The sequence below is a fragment of the Kogia breviceps genome, chromosome 3, assembly GCF_026419965.1.
Source record: "Kogia breviceps isolate mKogBre1 chromosome 3, mKogBre1 haplotype 1, whole genome shotgun sequence".
Taxonomy (NCBI): Eukaryota; Metazoa; Chordata; class Mammalia; order Artiodactyla; family Physeteridae; genus Kogia; species Kogia breviceps.
Window position 1 is genome coordinate 57,859,718 of NC_081312.1, and position 24,460 is coordinate 57,884,177.

A 24,460-nucleotide genomic window follows, 5' to 3' on the forward strand; every position below is an offset into this window, starting at 1 on the left:
TATATTATGATTTTATAAAGTCAATATTTGGATTGGCCATGTAATTTCTAAAACTTTGCTATTTTTTTCCTTGCATCAAAGAAAAACCACATGGAATAATATTTCTTCCTAACATTATGTAGAAGATCCTGTACTGAGAATTTATTCAGTTAATCTAAAAATAGCCTTATTATGACTACAATATTAAAATACCTTCCTTGGTATATAGTTCTAACTTTACACTTTTTTTCCCCTCTAGTTGAACGGTGAATATGACTTTGTTTCTATCATTGCCATTGAGAAATCAATTGTTTGCCTATGAAGAGTGAAAATTAGTCATTTCTTTTTGACTGTTTTGAAGATCTTTCTACTTTTGATTTTCTGCAGTTTGACTAACTATCATAATCTGCCATTGAGGTTATTTTCTAACTATATTTTTAGTTCTGGAAATTGGTTCTTTTTCCAATACACTTGGCTATTTGAGTTGCCATTTTATATTTAAACTCATTTTATTTTATTAAACTATGAAATACATTTATAAGTGAATTCTATAGTATTATATAATAACAGAAATGCAATCTCTTGTGCATGATTGTGCAGTTGGCTATTTCTCTGGACTCTGTCAAGGTGGTTTATATTCCCATGTGGTTTTTGTTTGTTTTACTGTGAACATTATCTTCCTTAAAAGTCTATCTGTGGGTTTCTTTAAAGCCTGTATATGAGATAACTCCACTGAGGATTTGTTACTGTTTGGAAATTTAGGCCACTTTATGCTAAAATTTTGGCTGGGCATTGTTTAGGACACAGAGAAATATAAATTCCAGAGGGTTCCAGTTCAAGACTGCAGTGTAGAAAAATCCTGGACTCACGTCCTCCCACGGACACACTCAGTCTATAGCTACATATGGAAAATTTTCCTCTTAAACTAAAGCCTGGCTGAGTGATGACTACACATCACGCAAAGAATAAAAACCCATCAAAGTTGGCTGGAGAGTCTGGGACAAAATCTCACAATAAACCTCACCCCCAGTACAGTGACCCACAACTGGGAGAGAACTCAAACCCAGAGCCCCTCCCTGAGAAGCTGAGGATTTGAACCCAACATTGGATGTTCCAACTTTTAAAACATACAGTTGAGAGATGAGCTCCTAAAAATATAACTTGGAAAACCAAGGGGGCTCCTGTCCAAGATGCACAAGACTGTAGTAATCTGAAAAACCACTCTAAAAGGCTTGCTCACACAGCTCACCAGACGCAGCTGGTTGTGCCCAGCTTCTAACTGAATGAAGCTAAACTGCTTATGTTAAAGTGTCAGCCTGAGGGGCATGCACACCTAGGAGCCTGCTGGAACACTCTCCAGGGATAGAGACTTGCAGGTCCTATATTTGCACTCTCCCTTTGCTGTACTCCAGAGCACCAGTATCTCCTGGAAGGGAGCTTTTACACATGTCTGGTGCCCCAATTTTGGCTGCTTCTGCCTAGGTGACACTTCTTGAATCCTGGCTGGAAGCTTGTGTTCCTGGTCTCTTGGGGCTAAAATAATGGGTGTCACCCAGAAAGAAGCTCACACCCCTGTCTGGCAACCTGATTTTTCCTTCTACTGTTAGGGGATACTTCTAGATCACCTGGCTCTGTTGGCCAGCAGGGCTTATGCTTGTTGTCCAACAGTATGCATTTGCATACTTTTAAAAGCTGATGTCTAAATGTCTGGCTTCCAGTCATCTTTAATCTAGGTGCTGAGATCTTCCCCTTTGGGACAAATTACTGGTCTTGGCATAACCTCAACTATTGGGAGCTATTACAAATATAATAGGCTGCTTGGACTAGCACTAAGTTTTGAGAGAAAACCAAGAGCTGAGGAAGGGTTGAAGACAAGGTTCACCTCCTACATGAGGTCATTCCTTCAAGACTGGGAGAGATGGCTGTTTCATCTACAGTACAGACACCAACAGAGAGTGTTGAACTAAATAAAGAAACAGAAGAATATGTTCCTAATTACACAAGATTAATCTCAGGGAAAAAAGAGTGTTATGAAACAAAAATAATTTACCTGATAAAGAGTAAAAAGTAATGGTCAAGATGGTGCTCATCAAATGGTGAAGGAAAATGGATGAACAAAGTGAGCACTTTAACAAAGAGATAGAAAACATAAGAAAGTACAGAAAACATGAGAAAGTAGTAGATAGAAGTCACAGAGGTACAGAATACAATAACTTAACTGAAAAATATACTAAAGGGGCTCAACAGCAGACAAGATGAAACAGAGGAAAGGATCAGTCAACTCAAAGAGCAGTGAAACTCACCCAATCAAAGCAGAAAAAAAAAGTAGCTTAAGGAACTATGTAGAAGGAGGGGAGAGAGATTAAGGGGCAGAAATCTTATCTGAAGAAATCATGGCTGAAAACTTCCCTAAACTGGGCAAGGAAACAGACATCCAAATAAGAGGAATTCAAAGAGACCCACACAAGACATTAACTTTTGATGTTTTAATTACAAAGACAAGGAGAGAATATTAAAATCAGCAAGAGAAAAACAACTTGTTACACACAAGGGAATCTCCATAAGAGTATGAGCAGATTTCTCAGCAAAACCCTTGCAGGTCATAAGGCAGTGGCATAATATATTCAAAGCACTGAAAGAAAACAACTACCAAGAATTCTTTACCTGGCAATGATATAACTCAGAAGTGGAGAAATAAAGAGTTTTCCATACAAGTAAAAGCTAAAGGAGTTCATTACCACTAAACCAGCTTTACAAAAATGTAAAAGGGACATCTATAAGATGAAAAAAAAAAAAAAGGCAGTAATTAGTAACAAATACACATATGAAAGAATAGATCCTGCTGGTAAATGTTAAAATATAGTAAAGGTAGTGGATGAATCACTTATAAAGCTACTATAAAGGTAAAAAGACAAAACTAATAAAAAGAACTATAACTACAATAATTAGTTACGTGATACACAAGATTAAACAATGTAAAATGTGACATCAAAAACAAAATGTGAGGGCTTCCCTGGTGGCGCAGTAGTTGAGAATCCGCCTGCCGATACAGGAGACACGGGTTCGTGCCCCGGTCCGGGAAGATCCCACATGCCGCGGAGCGGCTGGGCCTGTGAACCATGGCCGCTGAGCCTGCGCGTCCGCAGCCTGTGCTCCGCAATGGGAGAGGCCACAACAGTGAGAGGCCCACATACCGAAAAAAAAAAAAAAAAAAAATGTAAGGAAGGAGAGTAATCATGTTTATTTTTATAATGAGATCAAATGTAAGTTGTTATCAACTTAAAATAGACCATTATAAATATAAGATATTCTATGGAAGCCTCACAGTAACCACAAAGCAAAAAACTATTCTAAATACACAAAAGAGAGAATAAGGAATACAAACATACCACTGAATAAAGTCATCAAACCACAAAGGAAGAGAGAAAGTAAAGAAAAAGGAATTACAAAACCATCCAGAAAGCAATTAACAAATGGTAGCAAACACATACCTAATAACACTCACTTTAAACATGAATGGACTAAATTCTCCAATCAAAAGACAGAGTGGCTGAATGTATTAAAACAACAACAACAACAAAACAAACAAACAAAAAAGACCCAACTATATGCTGCCTATCAGAGAATCACATAAGCTTTAGGGACACACATAGACTGAAAGTGATAGGATGGAAAAATATATTGCATGCAAATGGAAATTTAAAAAGTTGGGATCATCATACTTATATTAGACAAAATTGACTTAAAGCCAAAGACTGTAGTAAGAGACAAAGATGGACATCTCATGATAAAAGGGTCAATCCAATAAGATATAAACTTTCTAAGTATTTATGCACCCAACATAGGAGCATGTAAATATATAAAGCAAACATTAACAGGCCTGAAAGGAGAAGTACACAGCAATACATTAGTAGTAGGGGACTTTAATATCCCTCTTACATCAATGGATAGATCATCCAGACCCAAGGTCAGTAAGAAATATTGGCCTTAACAGATATGTCAGAACAGATGGATCTAACATATTTACAGAACATTCCAATCAAAAGCAACATAATACACTTTCTTCAATTGCCAGAACATTTTTCAAGATAGATCACAGATTAGGCTACAAAACAAATCTTATTTTAAAAGGACTGAAATTATATCATCTTTTCTGAAAACAATGGTATGAAAGTGGAAATTACATAAAGAAAACTGGAAAATTTACAAATATCTGGAGATTAAACAATATGCTACTGAACAACAACAACAAAAAATAGGTCACAGAAGAAACCAAAACCTCGAGACAAATGAAAATGGAAATATAACAAACCAAAATTTGTGGGATGGAGCAGAAACAGTTCCAAGAGGAAAGTTTATACTGATAAATGTCTACCTAAATAAGCAAGTAAAGTCTAAGCCAACTTAACTTCACACTCCAGTGAGCTGGAAGAACAAACAATGACTAAAGTTAAAGTTAAAGTTAAAGAAAGGAAATAACAGATATCAGAGAAGAAATAAATGCAACAGAGACAAATAATTAAAAAGATAAAGGAAACTAAGAGCTGGTTCTTTGAAAAGATAAACAGAAGCGACAAACCTTTAGCTAAACTCACCAACAAAAAGAAATAGACAGGACTCAAAATTATAAGTGAAAGGAGGTGTTACAATTGATACCAGACAAAAATAAAGTATCATAAGAGACTATTATGAACAGCTATATGCCAACAAATTGGACAACCTACATGAAATGGGAAGATTCCTAGAAACACATCACCTATCAAGACTGAATGATTATGAAATAAATCTGAATAGACCATTTAGTAGTAAGGAGATTGAACCAGTAATCAGAAACCTACCAACATACATTAGTCCAAGATCAAGATGGCTTCACTGGTGAATTCTATCAAAGATTTAAAGAATCAATACCAATTCTTCTCAAACTCTTCCCAAAAATAGAAGAGTATGGAACTCTTCCAAACTCATTTTAAGAGGACAGCATTACCCTGATCCCAAAACCAGACAAGGATATCATAAGAAAAGTTACAGCCCAATATTCCTGAGGAGCATAGATCCAAAAATCCTCACAATATTAGCATACTAAATTCAACAATACATTAAAAGAATCATACACCATGACCAAGTGGGATTTCTCCCAGTGACACAAGGATGGTTCAATATCTGCAGATCAATGTGATATACTATATTAACAAAATTAAAGATAAAAACCATATGATCATTGCAACAGATTTAGAAAACGTTTGACAAAATTCAATATTCATCTGTAATAAAAACAGTCAATAAAGTGAATATAGAGGGGATGTACTTCATATTGTAAAAGGTCAAATGACAAGCCCACAGCTAACATCATATTCAGTGTTGAAAAGCTGAAAGATAAGGCATCCTTGTCTAAGATAAGGAACAAAACAAGGACGCCTACTCTTGCAAATTTTATTTGACATATTATTGGAAGTTCTAACCACAGAAATCAGCAAAGAGAAAAAAGACATCCAAGTTGAAAAGGAAGAAGCAAAGTTGTCATTGTTTCCAGATGGCACTATGTACATAGAAAACTCTAAAAATTCTATTTAAAAAGCTGTTATAATCAAATTCACTAAAGCTGCATCATACAAAAATCAATATGCAGAAATCTGTTGCATTTATACATAGTAACAATGAACTATCAGAAACAGAAATTAAGATAATAATCCCATTTACAATTGTATCAAACAGAAAATACCTTGGAATAAATTTAATCAAGCTGGTGAATGATCTGTATGTTGAAAACTTCAAGACATTAATGAAAGAAGTTAAAGAGAAAAATAAATGGAAAGATTCTGTGCTCATGAATTGGAAGAATTTATCTTGTTAAACTACCCACACTACCCCAAGGAATCTACAAATTCCGTGCAATGCTTATTAATCTCAGTGACATTTTTGACAAATAGAACAGACAATTGTAAAATTTTATAGAATTATAAAAGACCCCCAATAGCCAAAGCAATCTTGAAAAAGAAGAATAAAGCTAGAGGTATCATGCTCCTTGTTTTCAGACAGTATTACAAAGCCACAGAAATTAAAACAGTATGGTATTGGCATAAAAAGAGACACACAGATCAAGGAAACAGAATAGAGAACCCAGAAATAAGCCTATTCTTGTATGGTCTATTTTTTTTTTTTTTTAAGTAGTCAAGAATATATAACAGGTTAAAGAATCTCCTCAATAAATGGTGTTGGGATAACTGGATAGCCATGGAAAAGAATGAAACTGGGTCACTATCTTAAACCATGCACAAAAATTAATTCAAAATGGATTAAATACTTAAACATAAGATGTAAAAGCATAAAACTCCAAGGAGAAAACATAGTAAGCTCTTCGACATAGGTTGTGGTGATAGTTTTTTCTGAATTTGACACCAAAAGCAAAAGAAACAAAAGCAAAAAGAAACAAGTAGGACTACACCTTCACAGCAAAGGAAATAATTAAGAAAATGAAAAGACAACCTACCAAATGGGAGAAAAATATTTGCTAATTATATATCTGATAAGGGGCTAATATCCAAAATATATCAATATCTTATAAAACTAAATAATAAAAATAACCAATCTCATTTTTTAAATGACCAGAAGATCTGAATAGACATTTTTTTCAAAGAATTCGTACAGAGGACCAACAGGTACATGGAAAAACTGTTCAGCATCACTAAACAGGGAAATGCAAATCAAAACCACAATGAGGATAGGGAGGGTGGGAGAGAGGGTGATGCAAGAGGGAAGAGATATGGGAACATATGTATATGTATAACTGATTCACTTTGTTGTAAAGGAAAAACTAATACAATATTATAAAACAGTTATACTCCAATAAAGATGTTAAAAAAACAAAACAACAACAACAACAAAACACAATGAGGGACTTCCCTGGTGGGACAGCAGTTAAGAATCTACCTGCCAGTGCAGGGGACATGGGTTTGAGCCTTGTCTGGGAAGATCTCACATGCTGTGGAGCAACTAAGCCCATGCACCACAGCTACTGAGCCTGCGCTCTAAAGCCCGTGAGCCACAACTACTGAGCCCGCGTGCCACAACTACTGAAGCCCACACACCTAGAACCTGTGCTCTGCAACAAAGATAAGCCATCTCAGTGAGAAGCCCACACACCACAGAAAAGAGTGGTCCCCTCTTGCCACAACTAGAGAAAGCCCATGTACTGCAATGAAGACCCAACACAGACAAAAATAAATAAATAAATGAATAAATAAATTTATTAAAAAGAAAACACAATGAGATACCACCTCTCACCTGTCAGAATGGTTATCATCGAAAAGACAAGAAATAAAAAGTGTTGGTGAGGATGTATAAAAAATGGAACATGTACACTGTTGGTGGGAATGTAAATTGGTACAGCCACTATGGAAAATAGTACGGAGGTTCCTCAAAAAGTTATGTTAGAACTACTGTATGATCCAGCAATTCTACTTCTAGATATTTGTAAAAAAAAAATGAAAAGACTAACTCAAAAAGATATGTGCCCTCTGCATGTTAATCACAGCAATATTTACAATAGTCAAGATATGGAAGCAACCTAAGTTTCCATCAATGGATGAATGGATAAAGAAAATGTGATATATATATATATATATATATATATATATATATATATGGTTGTATTTATATATATGGTATATACATTTGGCACATATATGTGGTATTTACGTACGTATGAATGGAGTATTATTCAGCCATAAAAAGGAATGAAATCTTGACATTAGTGACAACATGGATGGACCTCAAAGACACTATTAAGTAGTAAAATAAGTCAGACAGAAATACAAGTATTGTATGATCTCACTTTTATGTGAAATATTAAAAAACACAAAGCTAGAAACTAAGCTCATAAATACAGGGAATAGAATGGTGATTCCCAGAGGTGGGGGTGGGGGATGGAAAAATGGGTCAAAGAGGTCAAAACATAAAAACTTCCAGTTATAAAATATGTCATGAGCATGTAATGTGCAACAGGGTGACTATAGTTAATAACACTGAATATTATATTTGAAAGTTGCTAGGAGTACATTTGAAAAGTTTTGACAAGAAAAAACTTATAAGTATATATAGTGACAGATTTTAACTAGATTTATTTTGGTGATCATTTTGCAATATATTTAAATCTCAAATCATTATGTCATATCCTGAAACTAATATATGTCAACTACACCTCAATAAAAATACATTGAAATACTTATAATAAAAAAGAAAACATGCAATGTACAAGATTTAAAATATTATGAACCATGATAATGTAAAAGGAAGGTACAGCCAAGAGCAGTGAGAAGGCATAAAAAATGGACAGAAGAAAGTTGAAGTTGAGGGGTGATTATTTCCTCATTTTACATAACAGGGATTCGGATGGTATTATCTAAAGTCAGGTAAAAATAGCAGTATATTAGAATAATAAAAACAGTCAGGGCTTCCCTGGTGGCACAGTGGTTGCGAGTCCGCCCGCTGATGCAGGGGACATGGGTTTGTACCCCGGTTCGGGAAGATCCCACATGCCGCGGAGCAGCTGGGCCTGTGAGCCACGGCCACTGAACCTGTGCGTCCAGAGCCTGTGCTCTGCAATGGGAGAGGCCATGACAGTGAGAGGCCCGTGTACGACAAAGAAAAACAAAAACAAACAAACAAACAAAAACAGACAATAGTAGATTTAAAACTAGTAAAATTCTAAAAGTGAGTGTTAAAACTGGTGAAGAGACATTGTTTAAAGACATAAAGAATGAGTGGTCTTGAAGACGGAAGAATAGAAATTACTGAACAGAAAGAGATTGCATTTAAAAAAGACCCTCAGAAACCTGTTGAAAAATAAGAGATCCACCATTCATGTCATCAGAGACCCAGAAGGAGAGGAGAAAAAAGGTATTACTGCACAAGCTTTCAAAGAAACAATGCATAAAATTGTCTAAATTTTGCAAGTGACATAAATGTACATATTCAAAATGCTGCGCCAACACTAACAGGATAAACCTGAAGGAATCCATGTCAAGACATTACAATCAAACTTCAGAAAAGTAGAGACAAAACAAATTCTTGAAAGCAGCCAGATAGAAGCAACAATTTACTAGGGGGAAAATTTTTTGAGTTGCAATGGATTTTTCATCGTGAACTATGGAAGTCAGAAGTTTCACAGCATTTTAAGTGCTGAAAGAAAAGTTGTGGCAACCTTGAATTTCACACCTGAAAAAATTATCCTTGAGGAGTGAAGGTCAAATAAAGACATTCTCAAATGAAGGAAAACTTCATTTGTCATCAAACAACTCTAAAAGATGGCTAAATGAAGTTCTTTAAGCAGAAAGCACATGATAAAATAAGGAGTCTTGGAATGTCAGGTCAGAAGAAAAATGGGAATAGCAAATATAAGGGTAAATACAATGAATTTTCACTCTATTTTTTAAAATTATGTTTGATGGTCAAAGCCAAAACCATTATATTATTGGAAATGCAGGGTAAAGAGAATCAAAGGGATACAACATTTCAACACTTTACAGAAACTCGTAAAATGTGGATACCAGTATATCTTTGTGATGATGAAATTGTTCTGTATCTTGATTGCTGTGGTGGTACACAAATCACTACATGAAAAAATTGAATTTATATATATATATACACAAACATAGAACTATATATACACTGTACCAAATTTACTAGTATTTACATTGTTCTGTATTTACGTAGGCTGTAACCATTAGTGGATACTGAGTGAACGGTACAAGAGACCTCTCTGTCCTGTCTTTGCAGCTTCCTAGGAATCTATGTATTTAAAAATAGTTTAAAAAAGAATTAATAATTTTTTCCCTATGGAATTATGCACTCCGTAGAAATGTCCTAAGATAAAGTCTTGTAAATCTCTGAATAAAGCATGTTAACAAAATATCTGCTTTCATTTGATGCTGAATACCAGTGTGTGTCAATTCCTAGCAGTTGGCCTTCACTAGTCATTTGTAGAGCACTTCCCAAGTGCCAGATGTTGCTCTAGTCACCATTTCAGCCTGATTGGTTAATGGATATCATTTGGTTGGTTTCACAGTTAATCTTTTGGCTTTAAGTACTTTCAGTACTATGAGGGCATGACTTATGTATCTTGACTCCTAGGTATTTTCCTAACTCATTGATTTTCAAACTGTTTTTCTTTGGTATCTACATGGTCTTTGGAGCATCTCAGAAAGATGGATTGAGATTCAGGTTTCCAACTCTCACCAATTCATATTGTAAACAAATAATTTGTGTTTATAAAGTTTGCATGTAAGATATATTGTGAAAAAAGAATTTGCTACTAAAATAGAAAGCAAAAATAAAACTATTTTTTAAACCAAAAATGCTAATAAAAGTCCCTTTTGTCTGATAACTATTTTACCTGAAGAGTGGGAGATACATATTAAATGGGTTAGCTTGTCTTATCTCCTTTCTGATCCATTCTCCTTTTCCCATATCTGGTAATTTGATAATATCCAAATCATTTTTGAAACACCTATCTCTTTAGTACAAGCACTTTAGATAATGATAAAACCAGAGAATGGAGGACAGAGAAGATGGTGGAAGAGTAAGACGCGGGGATCACCTTCCTCCCCACAGATACATCAGAAGTACATCTACACGTGGAACTTCTCCTATAGAACACCCACTGAACGCTGGCAGAAGACCTCATACCTTCCAAAAGGCAAGAAACTCCCCATGTACATGGGTAGGGCAAAAGAAAAAAGAATAAACAGAGACAAAAGAATAGGGACGGGACCTGCACCAGTGGGAGGGAGCCGTGAAGGAGGAAAGTTTTCCACACACTAGAAGCCCCTTCATGGGCAGACACTGTGGGTGGCAGAGGGGGAAGCTTCGGAGCCACAGAAGAAAGCGCAGCAACAGAGTGCAGAGGGCAAAGCAGAGAGATTCCCACAGAGGATCAGTGCCTATGAGCACTCACCAATGTGAGAGGCTTGTCTGCTCACCCGCTGGGGTGGGCGGGGGCTGGGAGCTGAGGCTCCGGCTGGCTTCAGTTGGATAGCAGGGAGAGGTCTGGCGGAGTGAACACAGCCTGAAGGGGTTAGTGCACCAGAGCCAGGAGGGAGTCTGGGAGAAGTCTGGAGCTGCCCAAGAGGCAAGAGACTGTTTCCTCCCTTTTTGCTTCACGGTGTGCGAGAAGAGGGGATTAAGCATGGCATTTAAAGGAGCTCCAGAGACAGGCGCTGACCTGACGAAGAGACAAGAGACTTTTTCTTGCCTCTTTGTTTCCTGGTGCGAGAGGAGAGGGGATTAAGTGTGCCAACTAAAGGAGCTCCAGAAACGGGCGTGGAGCTGCCAAAGAGACATTTTCTTCCTTCTTTGTTTCCTGGTGCACGAGGAGAGGGGATTAAGAGTGCTGCTTAAAGGATCTCTAGAGACGGGCGCAAGCCACAGCAATCAGCTCGGACACCAGAGATGGGCATGAGATTCTAAGGCTGCTGCTGCCGCCACCAAAAAGCCTGTGTGCGAGCACAGGTCACTCTCCACACCTCCCCTCCCATGACCCTGTGCAGCCCGTCACTCTCAGGGTCCCGGGATTCAGGGACAACTTCCCAGGGAGAACGCATGGCGCACCTCAGGTTGGTGTAACGTCACACCAGTATCTGCCGCTGCAGGCTCACCCCACATTGGTACCCCTCCATCCCTCTGGCCTGAGTGAGCCAGAGCCCACGAATCAGCTGCTCCTTTAACCGCATCCTGTCTGAGCAAAGCCCAGACCGCCCTAAGGAGACCTAATGCAGAGGCAGGTGCAAATCCAAAGCTGAACCCCAGAGGCTGTGCAAACAAAGAAGAGAAAGGGAAATCTCTCCCAGCACCCCCAGAAGCAGTGGATTAAAGCTCCACAGTCAACTTGATGTACCCTGAATCTGTGGAATACCTGAATAGACAATGAATCATCCCAAATAAAGGAGGTGGACTTTGGGAGCAAGATATATTATTTTTTCCCCTTTTTCTCTTTTTGTGAGTGTGTAAGTGTATACTTCTGCATGAGATTTTGTATGTATAGCTTTGCTTTCACCATTTATCCTAGGGTTCTGACCATCACCTTTTCTTTTTTTTTTACTTTAAAAAACTTTTCTTGATAATTATTTTTTTATTTTAATAACTTTATTTTATTTTATCCTACTTTATTTTATACCCTTCCTTCCTTCCTTCCTTTCTATCTTTTCTCTCTTTTATTCTGAGCCATGTGGATTAAAGGCTCTTGGTGCTTCAGCCAGGTGTCAGGGCTGTTTCTCCAGCCAGGTGTCAGGCTGTGGGAAAACCAATTTCAGGACACTGGTCCACAAGAGATCTCCCAGCTCCATGTAATATCAAAAGGAGAAAATCTCACAGAGATCTCCATCTCAACACCAAGACCCAGCTTCACTCAACGACCAGCAACGAACAGTGCTGGACACCCTATGCCCAACAAAGAGCAAGACAGATCTACAGCTCCATCCATTAGCAGAGAGGCTGCCTAAAATCATAATAAGGCTACCAACATCCCCAAACACACCACCAGACTTGGACCTGCCCACCAGAAAGACAAGATCCAGCCTCATCCACCAGAACAGAGGCACTAGTCCCCCCAGCCAAAAACCTACTCAACCAGCTGAAACAACCTTAGCCAGTGGGGACAGCCACCAAAAACAACGGGAACTACGAACCTGGAGCCTGCAAAAAGAAGACCCCAAACACATTAAGATAAGCAAAATGAAAAGACAGAAAAACACACAGCAGATGAAGGAGCAAGGTAAAAACACACCAGACCTAACAAATGAAGAGGAAAGAGGCAGTCTACCTGAAGAAGAATTCAGAATAATGATAGTAAAGATAATCCAAAATCTTGGAAATAGAATAGACAAAATGCAAGAAACATTTAACAAGGACCTAGAAGAACTAAAGAGGAAGCAAGCAACAATGAAAAACACAATAAATGAAATTTAAAATGCTCTAGATGGGATCAATAGCAGAATAACAGAGGCAGAAGAACGGATAAGTGACTTGGAAGATAAAATAGTGGAAATAACTACTGCAGAGCAGAAGAAAGAAAAAAGAATGAAAAGAACTGAGGACAGTCTCAGAGACTTCTGGGACAACACTAAACGTACCAACATTCGAATTATAGGGCTCCCAGAAGAAGAAGAGAAAAAGAAAGGGACTGAGAAAATATTTGAAGAGATTATAGTTGAAAACTTCCCTAATATGGAAAAGGAAATAGTTAATCAAGTCCAGGAAGCACAGAGAGTCCCATACAGGATAAATCCAAGGAGAAACATGTCAAGACACATATTAATCAAACTATCAAAATTAAATACAAAGAAAACATATTAAAAGCAGCAAGGGAAAAAGAACAAATAACACACAAGGGAATCCCCATAAGGCTAACATCTGATCTTTCAGCAGAAACTCTGCAGGCCAGAAGGGAATGGCAGGGCATATGTAAAGTGATGAAGGAGAGAAACCTACAACCAAGATTCCTCTACCCAGCAAGGATCTCATTCAGATTTGATGGAGAAATTAAAACCTTTACAGAAAAGCAAAAGCTGAGAGAGTTCAGCACCATCAAACCAGCTTTACAACAAATGCTAAAGGAACTTCTCTAGGCAAGAAACACAAGAGAAGGAAAAGACCTACAAGAACAAACCCAAAACAATTAAGTAAATGGTAATAGGAACATACATATTGATAATTACCTTAAATGTAAATGTATTAAATGCTCCCACCAAAAGACACAGACTGGATGAATGGATACAAAAACAAGACCCATATATATGCTGTCTACAAGAGAACCACTTCAGACCTACGGACACATACAGACTGAAAGTGAGGGAATGGAAAAAGATAATCCATGCAAATGGAAATCAGAAGAAAGCTGTAGTAGCAATTCTCATATCAGACAAAATAGACTTTAAAATAAAAACTATTACAAGAGAAAAAGAAGGATACTACATAATGATCAAGGGATCGATCCATGAAGAAGATATAACAATTGTAAATATTTATGCAACCAACACAGGAGTACCTCAATATATAAGGCAAATACTGACAGCCATAATAGGGGAAATCAACAGTAACATAATCATAGTAGGGGATTTTAACACCCCACTTTCACCAATGGACAGATCACCCAAAGTGAAAATAAATAAGGAAACACAAGTTTTAAAAGATACATTAACCAAGATGGACTTAACTGATATTTATTGGACATTCCATCCAAAAACAACAGAATACACATTCTTCTCAAGTGCTCATGGAACATTCTCCAGCATAGATCATATACTGGGTCACAAATCTAGCCTTGGTAAATTTAAGAAAATTGAAATTGTACCAAGTATCTTTTCCAACCACAATGCTGTGAGACTAGATATAAATTACAGGAAAAGATCTGTAAAAAATAAAAACACATGGAGGTTAAACAACAGTACTTAATAATGAAGTGATCCCTGAAGAAATCAAAGAGGAAATCAAAAAATACCTAGAAAAAAAATGACAGTGGAGACATGATGACCAAAAACCTATGGGAGGCAGCAAAAGCAGTTCTAAGAGGGAAGTTTATAACAATACAACCCTACCTTAAGAAACCGGAAACATTTCAAATAAACAACCTAACCTTGCACCTAAAGCAATTAGAGAAAAAGAACAAAAAAACCCCAAATTTAGCAGAAGGAAAGAAATCATAAAGATCAGATCAGAAATAAATGAAAAAGAAATGAAGGAAACAATAGCAAAGATCAATAAAAGTAAAAGCTGGTTCTTTGAGAAGATAAATAAAATTGATAAACCATTAGCCAGACTCATCAAAAGAAAAAGGGAGAAGACTCAAATCAATAGAATTAGAAATGAAAAAGAAGATGTAACAACTGACACTGCAGAAATACAAAAGATTATTAGAGATTACTACAAGCAACTGTATGCCAATAAAATGAACAACCTGGAAGAAATGGTCAAATTCTTAGAAATGCACAACCTGTTGAGGCTGAATCAGGAAGAAATAGAAAATATGAGCAGACCAATCACAAGCACTGAAATTGAAACTGTGATTACAAATCTTCCAACAAACAAAAGCCCAGGAGCAGACGGCTTCAGTGGCGAATTCTATCAAACATTTAGAGAAGAGCTAACACCTATCCATCTCAATCTCTTCCAAAAGATAGCAGAGGGAGGAACACTTCTAAACTCATTCTATGAGGCCACCATCACCCTGATACCTAAACCAGACAAAGACGTCACAAAGAAAGAAAACTACAGGCCAATATCACTGATGAACATAGATGCAAAAATCCTCAACAAAATACTAGCAAACAGAAGCCAACAGCATATTAAAAGGATCATACACCATGATCAAGTGGGGTTTATTCCAGGAATGCAAGGATTCTTCAATATACACAAATCAATCAACGTGATACACCATATCAACAAACTGAAGAGGGAAAACCATATGATCATCTCAATAGATACAGAGAAAGCTTTTGACAAAATTCAGCACCCATGTATGATAAAAAACCCTTTAGAAAGGAGGCATAGAGGGAACTTTCCTCAACATAATAAAGTCCATATATGACAAACCCACAGCCAACGTCCTCCTCAATGGTGAAAAACTGAAAGCATTTCCACTAAGATGAGCAATAAGAAAAGGTTGCCCATTCTCACCAAACTTATTCAACATAGTTTTGGAAGTTCTAGCGACAGCAATCAGAGAAGAAAAAGAAATTAAAGGAATCCAAATCAGAAAAGAAGAAGTAAATCTGTAACTGTTTGCAGATGACATGTTACTATACATAGAGAATTCTAAGGATGCTACCAGAAAACTACAAGAGCTAATCAATGAATTTGGTAAAGTAGCAGGATACAGAATTAATAGACAAAAACCTCTTGCATTCTTATACACTAATGATGAAAAATATGAAAGTGATATTAAGAAAGCATTCCCATATACCATTACAACAAAAAGAATAAAATATCTAGGAATAAACCTACCTAAGGAGACAAAACACATTTATGCAGAAAAGTATAAGACACTGATGCAAGTAATTAAAGATGATAAAAACAGATGGAGTGATATACCATGTTCTTGGATTGGAAGAATCAACATTGTGAAAATGACTCTACTACCCAAAGCAATCTGCAGATACAATGCAATCCCTATCAAACTACCACTGGCATTTTTTACAGAACTAGATGAAAAAGTTTTACAATTTGTATGGAAACACAAAAGACGCCGAATAGCCAAAGCAATCTTGAGAATGAAAAATAGACCTGTAAGAATCCGGCTCCCTGACTTCAGACTATACTAGAAAGCTACAGTAATCAAGACAGTATGGTACTGGCACAAAAACAGAAATATAGATCAATGGAACAGGATAGAATGACCAGAGATAAACCCACACACATATGGTCACCTTATCTTTGATAAAGGAGGCAAGGATATACAGTGGAGAAAAGACAGCCTCTTCAAAAAGTGGTGCTGGGAAAACTGGACAGGTAGATGTAAAAATATGAGATTAGAATACTCCCTAACACCAAACACAAAAATAAACTCAAAATGGGTTAAAGACCTACATGTAAGGACAGACACTATGAAACTCTTAGAGGAAAACATAGGGAGAACACTCTATGACATAAATCACAGCAAGATCCTTTATGACCCACCTCCTAGAGAAATGGAAATAAAAACAAAAATAAACAAATGGGACCTAATGAAACTTAAAAGCTTTTGCATAGCAAAAGATACCATATCCAAGACCAAAAGACAACCCTCAGAATGGGAGAAAATAGTTGCAAATGAAGCAACTGACAAAGGATTAATATCCAAAATTTATAAGCAACTCATGCAGCTCAATAACAAAAAAACAAACAACCCAATCCAAAATGGGCAGAAGAACTAAATAGACATTTCTCCAAAGAGGATATATAGACTGCCAACAAACACATGAAAGAATGCTCAACATCATTTATCATTAGAGAAATGCAAATCAAAACTACAATGAGGGCTTCCCTGGTGGCGCAGTGGTTGAGAGTCCGCCTGCTGATGCAGGGGACACGGGTTCGTGCCCCGGTCTGGGAGGATCCCACGTACCGCGGAGCGGCTGGGCCCGTGAGCCATGGCCGCTGAGCCTGCGCGTCCGGAGCCTGTGCTCCGCAATGGGAGAGGCCACAGCAGTGAGAGGCCCGCGTATCACAAAAAAAAAAAAAAAAAAAAAAAAAAAAGAAAAAAAAAAACTACAATGAGGTATCATCTCATACCAGTCAGAATGGCCATCATCAAAAACTCTAGAAACAATAAATGCTGGAGAGGGTGTGGAGAAAAGGGAACACTCTTGCACTGTTGGTGGGAATGTAAATTGACACAGCCACTATGGAGAACAGTATGGAGATTCCTTAAAAAACTACAAAATAACTACCATACGACCCAGCAATCCCATTACTGGGCGTATACCCTGAGAAAACCATAATTCAAATAGAGTCATGTACCAAAATGTTCATTGCAGCTCTATTTACAATAGCAAGGACATGGAAGCAACCTAAGTGTCCATCAACAGATGAATGGATAAGGAAGATGTGGCACATACATACAATGGAATATTACTCAGCCATAAAAAGAAATGAAACTGAGTTATTTGTAATGAGGTGGATAGACCTGGAGTCTGTCATACAGAGTGAAGGAGTCTGTCATACAGAGTGAAGTAAGTCAGAAGGAGAAAAACAAATACCGTATGCTAACACATATATATGGAATCTAAGAAAAAAAATGTCATGAAGAGATTAGTGGTAGGATGGGAATAAAACACAGACCTACTAGAGCATGGACTTGAGGATATGGGGAGGGGGAAGGGTAAGCGGTGATGATGTGAGAGAGTGGCAGGGACATATACACACTACCAAATGTAAATTAGATAGCTAGTGGGAAGCTGCCGCATAGCACAGGGAGTTCACCTCTGTGCTTTGTGACCACCTAGAGGGGTGGGATAGGGAGGGTGGGAGGGAGGGTGATGCAAGAGGGAAGAGATATGGCAACACATGTATATGTATAACTGATTCACTTTGTTGTAAAGCAGAAACTAACATACCATTGTAAAACAGTTATACTCAAATAAAGATGTTAAAAAAAAAATTATAGGGGTCCCAGAAGAGGAAGAGAAAAAGAAAGGGAGTGAGAAAATAGTAGAAGCAATTATAGTTGAAACCTTCCTTAATATGGGAAAGAAAATAGTCAATCTAGTCCAGGAAGTGCAGAGAGTCCCATACAGGAAAATCCAAGGACAAACATGCCAAGACAAATAATAATCAAAGTATTGAAATTAAATACAAAGAAAAAAACATTAGAAGCAGCAAGGGGAAAACAACAAATAACATACGAGGGAATCCCCATAAGGTTAACACGTGAAATTTCAGCAGAAATTCTGCAAGCCAGAAGGGAGTGGAAGCACATATTTAAAGTGATGAAAGGGAAAAACCTACAACCAAGATTACTCTACCCAGCAAGGATCTCATTGAGATTTGACAGAGAAATTAAAACATTTATAGACAAGAAAACCTAAGAAAATTCAGCACCACCAAACCACCTTTACAACAAATGCTAAAGGAACTTCTCTAGGCAGGAAACACAAGAGAAGGAAAAGACCTACAATAAAAATCCCAAAACAATTATGACAATGGTAGTAGGAACATACATATCAAAAATTACCTTAAATGTAAATGGAGTAAATGCTCCAACCAAAAGACATAGATTGGCTAAATGGATACAATAACAAGATCCATATATATACTGTCTACCATAAAACCACTTCAGACTTAGGGACAGATACAGACTGAAAGTGAGAAAATGGAAAAAGATATTCCATGCAAATGGAAATCAAAAGAAAGCTGGAGTAGCAATTCTCATATCAGACAAAATAGACATTAAAACAAAGACTATTACAAGAGACAAAGAAGGACACTACCTAATGATCAAGGGGTCAATCCAAGAAAAACATATAACAATTTAAATATTTATGCACCCAACATAGGAACACCACAATATATAAGGCAACTGCTAACAGTCATAAAACGGGGAATTGACAGTAACACAATGATAAGAGGGACTTTTAACACCCCACTTTCACCAATGAACAGATCATCCAAAATGAAAATGAATAACGAAACACAAGCTTTAAATGATACATTTAAACAAGATGGACTTAATTGATATTTATAGGAAATTCCATCCCAAAACAACAGAATACACTTTCTTCTCAAGTGCTCATGGAACATTCTCCAGCATAGATCATATCTTGGGTCAAAAATCAAGCCTTGGTAAATTTAAGAAAACTGAAATTGTATCAAGTATCTTTCCTGACCACAAGGCTATGCGAATAGATATCAATTACAGGAAAAAAAGTGTAACAAATACAAACACATGGAGGCTAAACAATACACTACTAAATAACCGAGAGATCACTGAAGAAGTCAAAGATGAAATCAAAAAATACCTAGAAACAAATGACAATGAAAACACGATGACCCAAAACCTATGGGATGCAGCAGAAGCAGTTCTAAGAGGGAAGTTGATAGCAATGCAATCCTACCTCAAGAAACAAGAAACACCTGAAATAAACAACTTAACATTACACCTAAAGCAATTAGAAAAGAAGAACAAAACAACCCCAAAGTTAGCAGAAGGAAAGAAAACATACAGATCAGAAAAAAATGAAAAAGAAATGAAGGAAACATAGAAAAAAATCAATAAAACTAGAAACTGGTTCTTGAGAAGATAAACAAAATTGATAAACCATTAGCCAGACTCATCACGAAAAAAAGGGAGAAGACTCAAATCAATAGAAATAGAAATGAAAAAGGAGAAGTAACAACTGATGCTGCAGAAATACAGAGGGTCATGAGAGATTAATACAAGCAACTATATGCCAATAAAATGGACAACCTGGAAGAAGTGGACAAATTCTTAGAAAAACACAACCTTCGGGGACTGAACCAGAAAGAAAAAGAAAAGATAAACAGACCTATCACAAGCACTGAAATTGAAACTGTGATTAAAAATCTTCCAACAAACCAAAGCCCAGAACCAGAGGGCTTTTCAGGCGAATTCTATCAAACATTTAGAGAAGAGCTAACACCTATCCTTCTCAAACTCTTCCAAAAGATAGCAGAGGGAGGAACACTCCCAAACTCATTCTATGAGGCCACCATCACCCTGATACTAAAACCAGACAAAGACGTCACAAAGAAAGAAAACTAGAGGCCAATATCACTGATGAACATAGATGCAAAATTCCTCAACAAAATACTAGCAAACAGAATACAATAGCACATTAAAAGGATCACACACCATGATGAAGTGGGGTTTATCTCAGGAATACAAGGATTCTTCAACATATGCAATCAATTAATGTGATATACCATATTAACATTGAAGGATAAAAACCGTATGATCATCTCAATCGATGCAGAAAAAGATCTTGACAAATTCAACACCTATTTATGAAAAATACCCTCCAGAAAGTAGGCATAGAGGGAACTTACCTCAACATAATAAAGGCCATATATGACAACTCACAGCCAAAATAGTTCTCAGTGGTGAATAAGTGAAACCATTTCCACTAAGATCAGGAACAAGACAAGCTTGTCCACTCTCACCACTATTATTGAACACAGTTTTGGAAGTTTTAGACACAGCAATCAGAGAAGGAAAATAAATAAAAGGAATCCAAATTGGGAAAGAAAAACTAAAACTGTCACTGTTTGCAGATGATATGATACTATGCATAGAGAATCCTAAAGATGTTACCAGAAAACTACTAAAGCTAATCAATGAATTGGCAAAGTAGCAGGATACAAAATTAATGCACAAAAAACTCTTGCATTCCTACACACTAATGGTGAAAAATCTGAAAGAGAAATTAAGCAAACACTCCAATTTACCACTGCAACAAAAAGAATAAAATACCTAGGAATAAACCTAGCTATGGAGACAAAAGACCTGTAAGCAGAGAACAATAAGACACTGATGAAACAAATTAAAGATGATATAAACAGATGGAGAAATATATCATGTTCTTGGATTGGAACAATCAACATTGTGAAAATGACTATAGTACTGAAAGCAATCTAAAGATTCAGTGCAATCCCTATCAGTCTACCAGTGGCATTTTTCACAGAATTAGAACAAAAAATTCCAAAATTTGTATGGAATACAAAAAACCCCGAATAGCCAAAGCAATATTGAGAAAGAAATATGGACCTGGAGGAATCAGGCTCCTGGATTTCAGACTATACTACAAAGCTACAGTAATCAAGACATTATGGTACTGGCACAAAAACAGAAATATAGATCAATGGAACAGGATAGAAAGCCCAGAGATAAACCCATGCACATATGGTCACCTTATCTTTGATAAATGAGGAAAAACATACAATGGAGAAAAGACAACCTCTTTAATACATGGTTCTGGGAAAACTGGACAGCTACTTGTAAAAGAATGAATTTAGAACACTCTGTAATACCATACACAAAAATAAACTCAAAATTGATTAAAGATCTAAGTGTAAGGTCAGATACTATAAAACTCTTACAAGAAAACATAGGCAGAACACTCTGTGACATAAATCACAGCAAGATACTTTTGGACCCACCTCCTAGAGAAATGAAAATAAAAACAAAAATAAATAAATGGGACCTAATGAAACTTAAAAGCTTTTGCACAGCAAAGGAAAGCATAAACAAGACAAGAAGACAACCCTCAGAATGGGAGAATATATTTACAAAATAAACAACTGACAAAGGATTAACCTCCAAAAGTTACAAGCAGCTCATGCAACTCAATATCAAAAAAACAAACAACCGAATCCAAAAATGGGCAGAATACCTACATATACATTTCTTCAAAGAAGATATACAGATTGCCAACAAACACATGAAAGAATGCTCAATGTCACTAATCATTAGAGAAACGCAAATCAAAACTGAAGTGAGGTATCACATCACACTGTTCGGAATGGCCATCATCAAAAAATCTAGAAACAATAAATACTGGAAAGGGTGTGGAGAAAAGGGAACCCTCTTGCACTGTTGGTGGGAATGTAAATTGATACAACCACTATGGAGAACAGTATAGAGGTTCCTTAAAAAATTAAAAATAGAACTACCATACTTCCCAGCAATCCCACTTCTGGGCATATACCCTGAGAAAACCATAATTCAAAGAGAGTCATGGACAGTGTTCACTGCAGCTCTTTTCACAATAACCAGGACATGGAAGCAATCTAATTGTCCATCAACATATGAATGGATAAAGAAGATGTGGCACATATATACAATATCATATTGCTCAGCCATTAAAAGAAATGAAATTGAGTTATTTGTAATGAAGTGGATGGACCTATAGTCTGTCATACAGAGTGAAGTAAGTCAGAAAGAGAAAAACAAATACCATGTGCTAACATTTATATATGGAATCTAAAAAAAAAAAAAAAAAGTGGTTCTGAAGGACCTACGGGCAGGAGAGGAGTAAAGATGCAGATGTAGAGAATGCACTTGAGGACACAGGGAGGGGGAAGGTAAGCTGCGACAAAGTGAGAGAGTGGCATGGACTTATATATACTACCAAATATAAAATAGATAGCTAGTGGGAAGCAGCCATATAGCACATGGAGATCAGCTTAGTTCTTTGTGACCACCTGGAGGGGTGAGTTTGGGAGGGTAGGAGGGAGACACAAGAGGGAGAAGATATGGGGATATATGTATATGTATAGCTGATTCCCTTTGTTATAAAGCAGAAACTAACACACCATTTTAAAGCAATTATACTCCAATAAAGATATTTTTTAAAAAAGAAGCTAAACATATGTAGTTACTTCTGCCATCTAAGGGAATGTTGTAATTATTAAGATTGATGATATAAAAATCTCTATTTATTCACCTTCTCTCTGGCATATTGGTGAATGAAAAGTGGGATATTTCAAAATCTTTAATAGTTATTGTGTTTTGTGATTGATGATTATTAGTATAGCCCACTGATGAGTTCAAGGATACACAGAAGTGAGCAGCCATGGTGTGTAGAAGTAGAAAATTAAATTGTGAAATGAAGACTGTAGAATCTACTTTCAGGGATCTTCAGAGGGATAAGTATTCAGAAAATTATAGAGGAAGGAAATACGTGAAGGGAGTATTTATAGGAAGAAAGAAAGTCACGTAATCTAATAATGGATAAATCCACAGTGCCCCAAAACTCAAGAAAATTCTGCCATGCGCGTGTATGCGCACATGGATGAGTTATGTTTGCCAAGGGAAATTAAAGGAAAGATTCATGTCTCCTCTGGAGCTATCAGCAGCAGAATGGTACACAGCTGGGGGGATTAAGTGATGCAGTCAGTGATTCAATTTTATAGAACAGACATTTAAACCGAGAAGTGACTCAAAGAAACCTGCACTCTTCTCTGTCCTCCCTATACAATCTCCAGCATGATTGGAAGATCTCCAGACACCCATCAACACACAATATGATTTAAGGTGATTTATTTGGACACCGAGGAAGAGTATCTTAGCTGGCATCTGAATTTTACTATTATGATTGAGTGTTCAAAATAGTTCACCTTGTAGTCCTACAGTGGATGGAATTATTTGTCATTTGTACTCCTATTTCAAAAGTTCCAGTCATTGGTAGTAGTCGATTTTTACCTCCATTCTGGTGTCTGTGTTTGTCTTTCTAATGTTTCCTGAGTAATGTAGGAGTGAGATTTTTCCGTTTCTGTGTCTCATTTACTGCTGTTGAGAACACTTTTTACTGTTGTTTTATACTGTTGTTTCCTACTTAAGGCAATGTTACAAATATCAGACCATTTGTTATCTTTTAGATGTGTTTGTATGTTTCATTATTTTTTCAACATATAAAGTCTTAAATTTAAACTTCTATAGTATTCAATTAAATGAATCAAGAAAATGATTAAAAGGTAAGGTTATTTCTGTCATTCTTTGCCATTTTATCACCCCCAAACCTAACCCCCTTTGATTGTTTATGTTACCTCCTTGAACTTCCCTGACCAATTATTATTATCAAAGGAAATACGATTTGCCCTTTCACACCCCCAAAATAGTAACACTGTTATTACAGGGACCGAGGATTTCATTATGTTTGAGTCCAGCCAGGCAAAGAAAGAGGCATGCAGTGCTGACTTGAATACCCAGGGTAGTGGAAGAAATGAAAATAGAGGAGCAGTACCAGGCAACATCAGGTGGTGGAGGATGGGTTAACCAAGCAGAAGGAGCATAAGATCTAGGCTAGTGGGGCTCATGATTTCCTTAAGGAATGAGGAAAGTGAAATGAGCGAGCAGAGCCTCAGCTTTAATGAATTTCCCTAGAGACTATATTCCTTAATAGCAGTACAAAATTCTGCTCCGGGTTAATTCAATTTTGTGAAATATTGTGAAGAGACTAAGGCACAGGGAGACCAATAAAGCTTCATAGTTTCAGGA